Raw genomic sequence first — 13143 nt, 5'->3', positions numbered from 1 at the left:
TCGGCTACCCGGCGTTGCATTCCACTCGCATAGCGGCAAAAGTGTACTCGCTTTCTGGAATTGAAGGGACTTCATTAATTCATTTCTGTGGCGTATCCTGAACGCACGCACCATATGCGCAAAAGAAATGTGACAAATCCTTATCCCGGCAAATGTTTTTGGGGAATGGGGTAAAGCCGGTCCTCTATATCACGCATGGGCGGCATGGCCACGTCGCACAGCGGAGGAAGCGAGATGACAAAAAACACGGCGTGGATCGAGGCCAAGGTGCGGCCTCCCCCGGTTTGCCGATTTCTCTTCCAAAAGAATGGGTGGATGGGTGCGTGCGCGTCCAAGAAAACGGGCCGGGTACGCTGTCAACGTGGCTCATCAGTCTTCACTCTTTGCGCGCTAGCCGCTAGCTGTACGTGACACCTGCCCATGACTGCGTTGCCATGCCTCGCCAAAATACTTACGCTGCTCTTCACGGCTAGCTGGCCACTCCTTTTTTTAGTTTTGCTGACTTGATGAACGTGAAGCGTACGTATGCACTAAAATCAGCAGGGGGACGAGGAACATGTTTTCTCTCTGCACAGGGACATTTTAATTTTTCACCGAGGGAAGAGACAAACGGCGGTGAAACGATGTGGGCTTCCCGGAAGAGCGCTCCCGACATGTTGGTTGCGCTTTGCCAGTAGTCGGTAGATGCAGATGTATCTACATTGCCTGTTCGCTTATTGGTTCTAGAGTTTATTAGTCAAGAGTGTTTCTCTCTCACAACAAACCAGTATTAGTCAAACTTATCAGCTAAGAAATCAACCAGTGAACAGGCCGAGTTGGTAGGTAGGAGAGTAGGTCACAGGTGGATGCATACAAAGCGCCGTTCTCGATAGTCAGCCGACAGTGAGAAAACACAATATAGTACTATGCAAAAAATAATGCTGGATTAGATTGTTTTGTGCGTACCGGCAGGCGGCAGCAGTGTACTGCTCAGTATGCCGGTGGATGCCATGCATGACCTGCGCATATGGTGCGTGCAATACCGCGTTTCCTTTCCATCAGCGGCATATTCCTGTAAGATATGCTCACTCGTAGTACCAAACAACTAAACAAAGCCAAAGGCAGGCACTTCAAACGCGTGCGTGCCCATGTCTTGTTCCATATAAGCCCCAGTCTAGATGCGCCAAAATAAGGTGATTGCTGCTCAAAATTGCTTTAACCGTTGTATGGCCTTGTTTAAATTCAGGGAGTAAAGTTTAGGGGTGTTATAGGAGTGTTCGGATAGTAATAATAAAACAAATTATATAAGTTCTCAGTACTCTGCGAGACGAATTTATTAAGCCTAATTAATATGGCATGAGCACATGTGTACTGTAGTTTTACTGTAGCACCACATTGTCGAATCATTTGCTAATTATGCTTAAAAAATTCATCTCGTAAATTAGTCGCAATCTGTGTAATTAGTTTTTTTAGTCTATATTTAATACTCTATGCATGTGTCCAAACATCCGATGGGATAGAGACTAAACTTTAGAGGAAGAACTAAACCAGGCCTAAATAGTTTAAATTACACTAAGTACATTGCTATATGGCCCCGTTCACTTCGTTGAAAAAACAAGCAGAAACACGGTTTCGGATGATTTATTGTGAGAGAAAAACATTGTTACGACTAAAAAATTAAGCTGAAAAATACGGATTATAAGAAAAACGAACATGGACACCTCCTGCAGTGCCACGTCAGATCTGTTATGAGATGTGAAGGAAAGATGGGGGCTAAATCCTTGATGCGAATAGAAAGGCGAGAGATGCAGTGATTGAGAGGTCGGACGGCCTTATTTGGCATGGCTCGCTTCTCCTAGAAAACACTGTAGCAGCACTATTTAGTATAGTGTGCGAAGATGTTTCGGTTTTCGAGGCAAAAAAATGAACGGAGAAGAGAGGAGCCGGTGAGCCACGGTCGGCTGTGTGCTACAATGCCACTACAGGACCAATAGGGTCGGAGCCGGAGTAGATAGGAGCCGTGTCAAACAGCTCCTTAATGAGTTGGAGTACTCGGTACTTGGGCTAATGGGTTATTGGGCCATGGTTCAAGCATCGATGGCTCGACTTTCTTCAGTTCTTCGTTGTCACCTTGTGGGGTGGCACCGCGCTACGCCTTTGTCGGCATCAGTGACACCGGAGGGAGAAAGAAGAGAAGGATAGGGTCATCCATGTCTAGACCGGTGGGGCAGCTAGTTTACCGTATGGAGGAGCTCTATGTGAGATCGAGGGCCCGTTTAGGGGGGTGTCCCCTAGCTCTGGCTTCTCCATTGTAGCAATACTGTAGCAGAGCCAGAAGAAACGCCAAATATACAGATCCTCTAGCCCCTCTTTAGGGTGTGTTTGGTGCGGCTCCTGCACAGCTCCGGCTCTGGCTCCGGTGGTTGAGCCGCACCAAGCGCGGGTGGGAGAGGAGCCCTTCTGGTGCTTTAATGGGTGGGGAGGAGCTCTTTTTTTTAGTACGGCAAGCGAAGCCACAAAATGAGACTTCGGCACTCCGGCTCCGGCTCCGGCTCTCGCACAAGAGCACACCGATCGAAGCCCGGCCAAACACGGCCTTAGTTTATTTTTGCCATAGTTGGAATCGATTTCCTCTCTGCCATAATGTGCTACCTACAGTAACAAATAGTAGTGTGCCAGCGTGGTGCTTTGGGAGCTGGAGTCGGGGCACCCGGAGGAGCACCGAACGGGGCATAAGAACACATGGAGACCCGGAACCTCAGTTGCTATATAACAGTGTATGAAAAAAGGTCAATAACATTCAAAGATGGTCTTAAGCGTAAAACGATGTATACTGCATGCCAAAGAAGCTTTTAGCTGATACTTACTACCCTTCGCCATAAAAAAATTACAATTCTAGATTTGAGAATAGTCAAGTTTTCTAATGTTTGACTTGTTTTATAGAAAAAAATATCAAAATTTATATATCCAAATAAATTTATTATAAAAGTATATTTTATAATTAATCTAATAATATTTATTTGATATAAAAAATATTGGTAGCTTTTTATACAGAGGTAGTTAAAGTTGAAATTGTTTGTATTCTTTTTCGAAAGAGTGAGTAGTATTGTATAGGCAGGGACGTAGCCAGCGGTGGGGCTAGGGGGGCTTCAGCCCCCCCTACCCATCCTGAGCACGTGAAGTTTTCCTAAGTCCTCTCTTAAAATTTTATGCATGCATGTATTAGGTAGGAGGGGCTAATGTTAGGAGAAGATAAAAAAACCTCTATTCTTTTGTTCAACCCCTCCTAATTTTTTTTCTGGCTTCGTCACTGTGTATAGGTCATGTAGATAACTCCATTTGATATAAAAAATATTGGTAGCTTTTTATATAGAGGTAGTTAAAGTTGAAATTGTTCGTATTCTTTTTCGACCGAGTGAGTAGTATTTTATAGGTCATGTAGATAACTCCATCTCATCTCATCATCTTATAGCTAATACTATATACCTATATTATATATTGGTCCTGTCACTTCAGCAGTACTTTCAGCGAACGAACAATGGTTTCCTTTTATAATATTTCAGCAAAAACAGCAGCATAAGCCAAATTTCAGCGAAACAAACAGGGAGGGTCCACCCAATGTGTGATACAGTCACACTCCACTAACCCATCTTTGACCCGTGATAGGTTCGCAGCGACTTCATGCTTCACATGCACTGTGCACCTGTCGAATGACAGGTGGGGCCAGTCATGCGCCCCACCTGTCACTCTAAAATAAAGCTAGGGTATCATGTCTTTTCTTGATGGAGTGAGTGAGTACTGTTTATCCGGTAGCCACTCCTTTTTTTTAGAAAAAAGGTCTCTCCTGCTTTTATATTTCAAAAAGCAAATAACGGTTCGAGATCAGACAAAGTTTAGGCATATAAGCGCATCACACTGAAGCACACAGTATAGCCCATCTGCTTATTACAAAACCCCAAGAAAAGCTAGATCACTCTTGGCATTTGTTGAAGACCGAGACTCCGATGGAACCAATTGTGATGATGTAGCCGTTGCCATCTCCTCCTTCCACTCGATCTGTGTCGGGTGCCTTGACAATTCTTCCATCTTGACGATTCTGCTCTCCAGCAACACTCCAACCTCCTGCTTGAATATTGAAAGCTAGCCTCTTAGCATCTTTGTGATCCTGATCAGCACCATCCTTGTACCGAGCCAAAACACCCCCTGAAAGCAAAATTCATTTCTTAACTTCCATAAGGACCACAAAACAACAGACGAAATCACATTAGTAACCAAATGTTTCTTATTCGCAACCCACAACTTAGCTACAGACTTGTAACACCTCGGTGTTAAGCATGCATTACCATTTCATCCCATGAGCATAATCATCATCACCTCATGCATAAGCATCATTCATGCATTTCATTTCGAAAGAAATGAAGTATCATTTCATGTGGTGCTTAAATTGATTGAAATTCATTTATGTTTCAAACAATGTGAAATGCCATGCTCATGTTTGGATGCCATGATTTCTTGTTTTGATCACTAAGATAGCTTATAAATATTTAGGATCCAATTTGGAGCAAAGTTCATATTTAAATTTTTGCCAAATTTTGCTTTTAAAAATAATTCTTCAAAATTAGGGTTTTGAATTAATATTGATTTTTATTTTGTAATTCAAAATCTATTTGGAATTTGACTTTGGTCATAAAAGCAAAGTTGTAGATCTTGAAAAATGGAACAACTTTCATTTTTACAGCAACTTTTGAAACTGCTTTGAAATTGCTCAAAATTTACATTTATTGAATAGGAATAGAAAATAATTTGGAAAAAGATCATTTCAACTTGGTGGGCCTCGCGCCTCGCTTCCGGCCCTAGCCGCGCAAGCCGGCCCGGCCTGCCCCGCGCCTCGCCCGCTCGCCAGCGCGCCGCGCCCGACCGGCGTCAGGCCGCAGCCGCCGCGTGGCCGCCGAACGCCGGCGACGGCGTACGGGTGGCACCCCGGTGGGCCCGGCCACTCCACTGCGCTCGCCTTCACCTGCCCGACCGCGCTGCGCTCCTCCTCACTCCTCCACTTCGCTCTCTCATCCGCCAGCGCAAGCAGCAGCCGCAGCACTCGCCTCCGCCACGCGCCATCGCCGGAGTTGGCCGTTCCGGCCGCTCCAGCTCGCCAGGTCTAGCTCAGTCTCGCCCTGAGCATCGCCTCCTCCTCGCGCACCTCGTGCTCGCCTCGGTAAGCCATGGGAAGCTCCCCTTCCCCAGGGAATCCCTCACCGGAGTCGTGGCCGAGCTCGCCGGAGTACTCCTCTCCTGTGGACCTCGCCCCTCCGTCCTCCTTCTCGCTCTCCCTTCACGCGCACGAGCACCGCCCGAGCTCGGTGAAGCTCCCACGCCACTTCTCGCGCCACCTCTCGGCCGGAGATGGCCGGCCGACGGTGAGCCGCACCACCGCGCCGCCATGGCCGCTGGCCAGCTCGCTCTCGAGCTCCTCCAGCCCTGCCGCTTGCACTGACGTGTCCGCCTTGGCAAGGTGGTCACGTTGGTGGTGACCTCGTCGCCGGCCACCTCGCCGACGGCGAGCTCACGCCGGTCAGCGCAGCCTCCTCTGCCTCAGGGGCTGGCAGGTGGGGCCCGGCTGACCCGCGGGGGCCACTGTCAGCCGTAGGGGTGCACGCCTGGGTAGAAATCCGGGTGGATCTAGCAGTTTTGAACATGGATTTTCAGAAAGAATTTAAGAAATGATTTTCAGATTTCTATTTAAATGCTTTGGGAATTTATAACTTGCTCAAAATGGCTCCAAATTTGTTGAAACAAATTTTGTTGTGTTCCTTGTCACCAGATCTACATGATAAAAATATTGCATGTCATTTTTGAGATACTTTAATGTAGAGCTTTATTTAATTCTTGATATTGCTGATATCTTGTGAAATGTGTAGTAAATTCTATATGTATCAGAAAAATATGATTCCAAATTGGTTAGTCTATTCTTGAGATGTACTTTCTGTGAAAAATATATGTCATGCAGGTTATGTGGAAAAATATGGCTAGGTAGGTTATGTGTATTAATTGCTGATTTCTTGTAAAATTGCTAGGGCTAAAAATATGAATAATACATGTAGGTGAAACTTTTTGTACAGTGATTGTATGCTCTGATAGATCATGGGAAAAATACCAAATCTGTTGTTTGACACTTTTCGTAGTACAAAGTATTTTCATGCTCAATTATCCACCATAGCTTGTCATTTTTGTGTAGGCTGTTATACTTATCTAAATGCAATGAAAATTTTATGGTAGTCTACTTAGAGTAGTACTATGCTACTGTAATTTTCTCAGATTTTTATGAGCACCAGAAATATATGTTGCTGTTGTAGCCCTAGTTTAAAATGAAATAAACAAATCTTCTTTAACGCATGATTAGTTAATAATGTTTGCTTTGGTGTATCTTTGAAGCATCTTAGATTGCTGTGGTGACTTGGCATGTTAGTACCGTGGTTGTAGTAGTAGTATAGTAGTACATGTTCTTGGATGATGTTGGCTACCTTGTAGAAGGGCTTTACTTCTACTATGCCCGATACAGTTGAACATGTTCATCTACATTTCATGTATCATGATCATTACATGTCATCTCTTCGATGCACCTATGCATTAGCACTCATACATCTGCATCATACAGGATCGCAGGAGGAGTTGCTAGCAGTAGTTCAGGAAGAGCAGACCGGGACAGATCCACAAGAAGTCCAGGCACAGGAGGTGCCAGAGGAAGAGGAGTCGGGAGAGGACTTGCCCGAGTGCGTGGATCATCAACCTAGTTCGTTCGAACGAGGCAAGCCCCGAAGCATTCTAAGTCTCCTACTTTATAAAAGCAATTCTTTCTATATATATGAGTTTATATATTGTTGCATTAAGTGGTAGGAGTTGATTGAAACCGTTGATGCATTTATTACTATCCTTGCCTACCTTACTACCTTGTTACCCTGTTAGGTCAGGATCGAATAACTGCTTAGCCTTGCTTAGACCGGTAGCGATCGGTGATAATCCGATCACCTACATTATAGGTGGTTACTGGAAGAATTTAGCTATGGAAAGAATGATATCCTGGAATTAACCATGTGTGATGGATAATTGGAGACCGGACGGAAAAAGTTGGAGGCAACCAGACAGGGTTCTGGGGTGCTGTTAGTTTCCGTCTGTGTCGATTAAGGACCGATCGTTGCTCATCCCTCTTGTCATGTTGAACGCATGCCTCACATTTAGCTGGCCGAATAAAGTACCTTTCGACCGCGAAGCTAGTGACACTATTCGAGCCGGGATAAACCCAGATTGGCAGACTAGTGCTGAAGGGGGTATGACGGGGACGCGAAGAGTGAGCCCAAGGTGCGTCCTGGTAGTCGGGCGGTCCCTGGGTAGTGCGGTCCCGGCAGTTATCCCGCGGCTACTTGGAAAGTGTCATTGGTGATCTAAGCGACCCTGACGGGGGAAGCGTGGTTTGTGTGAGGAATAAATCACCAGCTGGTTAGGAATCGATTCGAATCGCCATCGCTCCTGGATAGTGAGCACTTGACTCGAGCTATGGCATCAGTAGTAATTATTATGGAACAATGATGGTTATCTGGATGGTATGGGATATGCTAAATCTAAATTGGTAACTGGATGTTATTGGTTAATCAAGTGATTGCTATAGTACAGGTGCTTACCTAGATGGATAGGTTATAATAAAGATGATGCAAAGTACTTAAAATGGTTTCTTCATGATAGCTTATGCTTTTCGCAAACCAGTCAGCTAGCCCACTAAAGAAAGCCTTGCATAATCCTTGGTGTCGTTTTATTTTGGTTTAAGATGGGTAAGTCTAGCTGAGTACCTTCTCGTACTCAGGGCGTTGTTCCCATTATTGTTGCAGATGGTCAAATGTACTACGGCTATTGCATTAACTGTCTGTACCCGGCGATGGGTGACAACTAGGACCAAGGGCAATGGTCACTCCGTATCTCTCATCTGATGCTTTTGTTGGAGATGACTACCTACTGGCACTATATTGGAACTAAAAGTGTGTGTGTGACTTGAAAACTATTTGCTTCCGCTATTTCAGATTGAACCTGGTTTGTAATAACTTTATATTCTAAACTCTGATGTATCCTACTATCATTGCGAACTTTATGTAACATGTGACGGTACTTGCTAAACTTGTATGATCTTGGTTTGTATGTCGATTGGTTTGAAATCCTTCGTGGTTTCACGGACTACCGGGTTATACGGGCTTAAGTTTGCTAAATTATCTGCTTCGGTGGAAGATTTCCTTACTTAATCTCGTATAATTGGTCGGTTCTGTTACAGCTGGCATCAGAGCAAGGTTTAGCAGGTTACTGTTCATGCATGTATTTAAAACAAAAGGGTTTTGTGTTACAAAACTAATTGCAAACTATAGTATATAGGTGTTTCAACCTCTAATTAAAAACTTAAGAGTGTGCCAGTGGTCATATCCTTTATGCCCAGTTAAGAACTCTAGGTGGCTTATTTAAGTACTGACTTGGGGGTCTTTGCATCATATTTCTATTTCGTCGCTCATACGGCGTGCTATTGTATGAGTGCCATTCACTTGAGTGGTAATGTATGGATCCATTGCCTCTACGCCTCGGTAAGTGAGAGTTGTGAGAGCATGATCGGATACACTGCCGATCTAGGGAAGTGCTTATATGATGCCGGATTATTTACATGCCATACGCGTGTTTGTATGAAGGTATCCAATGTGTGGGGAAATTCCGTCCTGTGGTGATGATGCCGTCGATAGGACGATGGTTCGGGTAGTTGCTACCGTTGTACGCGTATCTGGGGATGCGTGTAGAACGAGTAGATTACTTTACTGCTTTCGTGCATATTTTTCATACTGTCAGGGTTTGGGCTGAAGTGGATCTTTTGCAGGTACATAACAGCGCTATCGTATAGTACGTATTAGCTACGTTATCAGAGACCGTTGTATGCCACCGTCTATGCCGCTAGCAATTGTTATTTTTCCTAAGTTTGTGAGAACGTACGGAACGTGCATGCATCATGTTGTTACATATCATTCATGGCATTGTTCCTCCCCTTATAAGTTGATTATCTCATTTTGATAAAAATGACAACTTAAACTTGTTCTCACGTGAGTAATAAAATAAATTTGCTACAGATGGCACTGCACAAAGCAGACCGCTCGCAAGTCCACCGGAGGCAGAGCTCCTCGCCATCAGCTTGCTCCACTTACCCGTCAGTGCCACACGTTTCTCGAAGAGTTTGGGATGCCTACACTCTTGTGGAGGGTGCTCAACTATGTAGGCTATCCTGATGGAATGGAGCCCCGCTACTTCTAGACAAATGAGCAGTTGGGAGAAGGTCTCTTGGTTACTGTGGAAGCCATTGTTTGTCCCCGAGGTGACGGTTCTAAGTGGACTGGTTGGTGTTATGAGTCAACTGGCAGGACCGCTGAAGAAGCAGCTGACAGGGCAGCCTTTGGGATACTGAGGGATATCATGGATCGTTTCCCTTAGGAGTTGGCAGCCGCTTTAGTTGGAGTCTTTCCGAGGGGCAACCCCTCCACTAACTCATGGCAGCAAGCGAGAGGAAGATCTCTGGAGATTGGTGCAGCAGAAGGATAGAACAGTGATAACCCAGCCACTGAGCGCCATGTTCACAGTGATGAAGGCTTTCAATGGAGTAGAAGGTAGCCTGAGACATGTGTCTGGTGCTCTTGGTCATGCCCGAGATGACCGACGTCAGCTTCAGAGGGATCACGACGCCGAGATTGAGAGGCTCAGTGCTAGAGATGGCCCAGTTGACTCGTCAGAGGGATCAGGCTGACCTAGAGGACTGGAGCCTATGAGGGAGACTGTGCATGCACTGAGAGAGCAGGTCGAGCGTCTGACCACCGCCAACAGGAACGCTGAGCGCATGTTGATCCATGTGCTCCACTAGAGGAATGAAGCCTGGTCCGCAGAAGATGTTCTGAGAGCTCGACAGGTTGAGCTGGAGCAGCAGCTGGCCAATGCAGAAGAGTACAACGACAACCTACATGAGGAGGTTCATCAGCTGAATAACCAGCTCCACCCTTACGTTCCGCCTAGGAGCCAGCAGAGATGGATCTCGATGAGGACGAGGATCCCGAAGAGCCTGAGGCACCAGCTGATGACGACGACGATGATGTAGATAGTGACGATGTCGACATCTCTGACCTAGACAGCGACCACGATGAGTAGGCTAGTAGTTGTTGCGCTAGCTACTAGGGTTTCGTTTGCGATGACCTTTTGCATGGTTGACATGTTTGGCATGTACTCCTGAGTAGAAAGACTAAGACCTTGATGTAATGTTGGAAAACTTGGATGTGTTTGTGGCGATATCTGAACGTCAAAAGTCCAGTGTATGTATGCTGGCAATTTGGTTGTATTGGACGCGATGTGTGCGTTTCAGTAATCTAATTAGTCATGTTGTGTTAATTGGAATGGCTTATTGTGCCCCTGTTTTATTGTATGAATTTATTCTCTCCAGTGAATTCAGTACGGCATAATTTTTCATTCACCTGCAATTTCTACAACATCGCCTAATAATTACTGTTGCTGAAATATGCAGATGCCGAACACTCGTCGTACCGTGTATGACGCGACTGAGGCAGGTGGCAGTGCCGCCGAGGAATGAGAACCGTGATCCACCACCACCGCCTCCTCCTCCACCGTACACCGCAGGAACAGTTCTTCGCACAGTTCCTTGGAAGTCAACGCAACATGGAGGGCATGCAGCAGAACATGGAAGCTGCATTGCGCCATATTGCTGACAACACCCACCGTGGGTTAAACCCAGGTGGACATGAAGCAAATCAGCATAGCAGTTTTAAGGACTTTATGGACACCAGACCACCAATTTTCAAGGAAGCGGCAGAGCCCTTGGATGCAGAAGAGTGGATAAACACCATGGAAGATAAGTTTCATGTTCTAAGGATGACAGAAGTATTGAAGACGGAGTATGCAGCTCATCAGCTACAAGGCCCTGCAGGAATGTGGTGGAAGCACCACCGCACCACTTTTCCTCCAATGCCCACATTACTTGGAGGGAATTCACTGAGGCCTTTCGTGGAGTTTACATTCCCCCTGGTTTGACCGAAATGAAGTTTGGAGAATTTCTAGCACTGAACCAAGGCACCAAGACTGTGACCCAGTATCTACATGCATTCAATAATCTAAGTCGCTATGCCTCTGACATGGTGAATACCGATGCCAAAAAGATCGCTAGTTTCAAGAGAGGTCTGAATCCCAAGATGATGAAGCACGTGGGTACCAACACAAGAACTGGTTTCAATGACTTTAGTTAGTGACTGCTTAAAGCAAGAAAAGAACAACAATGTATATGCTACATCCAAGACTCGCAAGAGGGCTTTTGAGTCAGGTCCGTCCCAGCCAAGGGCCCCGATGGCAAATCATTCTGCGTATCGTCCGCCTGCCCCTGGTGCAAGGTTTAGGCCACCCCAACGGAGGAATCAGAATGCCCAGCAACCTCAGAGGAATCAGAAGCCATTTAAGATGGTGGTGCCACAAGCCAAGACCGGACAAGGCAGTTCATCTAGAGCTGCTACTCAAGTAAGAGGACCGTGTTTCAACTGCAATCAAACTAGGCACTTTGCGAAGTTTTGCCCATATCCCAAGAGGCAGCAGACTCAGTACCAAGCTCGTGTGCACCACACCACCATTGATGACATCCTGGAAGGAGAGCCCTGTGACAGCCGGTATGTTTTCTATCAACAATCATCATGCAGTCATTTTGTTTGATTCTAGATCATCGCATTCATTCATAAGTCAAGCATTTGCAAGAAAGTATGAGCAAAAGATAGTTGAATTGGAATGTGCTTATCGGATCAATTTAGCTGGGGCTGATCTGTTAACTAATCAGATAATCCAGGGGGATAACCCTGTGTATAGCAGCCAGGCAGTATATGCTTAACTTGATAGTTATGCCAGGATTAGTTCTAGATGTGATTATAGGAATGAACTGGATGACTAAGATGGGAGTAGTAATTGATGTGGGAGGAAGAAGCATTTCTCTCAAAGAACCTGTTGGAGAAGGTACATTTCAAGTAACCTTACCTCGGAGAATAGATCTGACCAGTACAACTTGTGCAGTCCAAACTACTCTTCTAGCCAAGATTCCAGTAGTGTGCGAGTTTCCGAACGTGTTTCTAGATGAGTTACCCGGTCTTCCACCGGACAGAGATGTTGAGTTTGCCATTAAGTTAATCCCTGGAACACCACCGATCTCAAGAAGGCCTTATCGGATGTCCTCCAAATGAATTAGCCGAGTTGAAGAAACAACTCTAAGATTTGTTGACTAAGGGTTTGATTCACCCAAGTTCATCGGAATGGGGATGTCCCCACACTGTTCGTGAAGAAGAAGAAGGATAACTCCTTACGGATGTGTGTGGACTATCAGCCACTGAATGCGGTAACAATTAAAAACAAGTATCCTCTACCTCGGATTGATATCTTGTTTGATCAATTGTCCAAAGCCAAGGTGTTCTCCAAAATAGATTTGAGATCAGGGTACCATCAGATCAAGATTAGACCACAAGATATACCCAAAACCGCGTTCTCCACCAGATATGGTTTGTACGAGTATCTTGTCATGTCCTTTGGTTTGACAAATGCTCCTGCATACTTTATGTATCTGATGAATTCGGTCTTTATGCCGGAGTTGGATAAGTTCGTGATTGTGTTCATTGATGACATTCTAGTGTACTCAGAGAATGAACAGGATCATGAAGAGCATCTAAGAATTGTCTTGACTAGACTCAGAGATCACCAGCTATATGCTAAGTTTAGTAAATGCGAGTTCTGGCTGAAGACAGTTCCTTTTCTCGGTCATGTGCTATCTGAGAATGGAATCTCAGTGGATCCTAGTAAAGTACAAGAGGTTATGGACTGGAAGGCACCAAGCATAGTTCATGAGGTTCAGAGTTTTCTTGGATTAGCCTGGTTACTATCGTCGTTTTATATCGGACTTCTCAAAGATTGCCAAGCCAATGACAAGTTTGCTACAAAAGGATCATAAGTTCGTTTGGACAGAGGAGTGTGAGGCAGCTTTCTGCACCTTACGGAATTTGCTAACCACTGCTCCTGTTCTAGTGCAACCGGATATAGAGAAGCTGTTTGATGTGTTTTGCGATGCATCAA

The sequence above is a fragment of the Miscanthus floridulus genome, chromosome 1, assembly GCF_019320115.1.
Source record: "Miscanthus floridulus cultivar M001 chromosome 1, ASM1932011v1, whole genome shotgun sequence".
NCBI lineage: Eukaryota > Viridiplantae > Streptophyta > Magnoliopsida > Poales > Poaceae > Miscanthus > Miscanthus floridulus.
Note: the sequence above shows the minus strand (reverse complement) of the source record.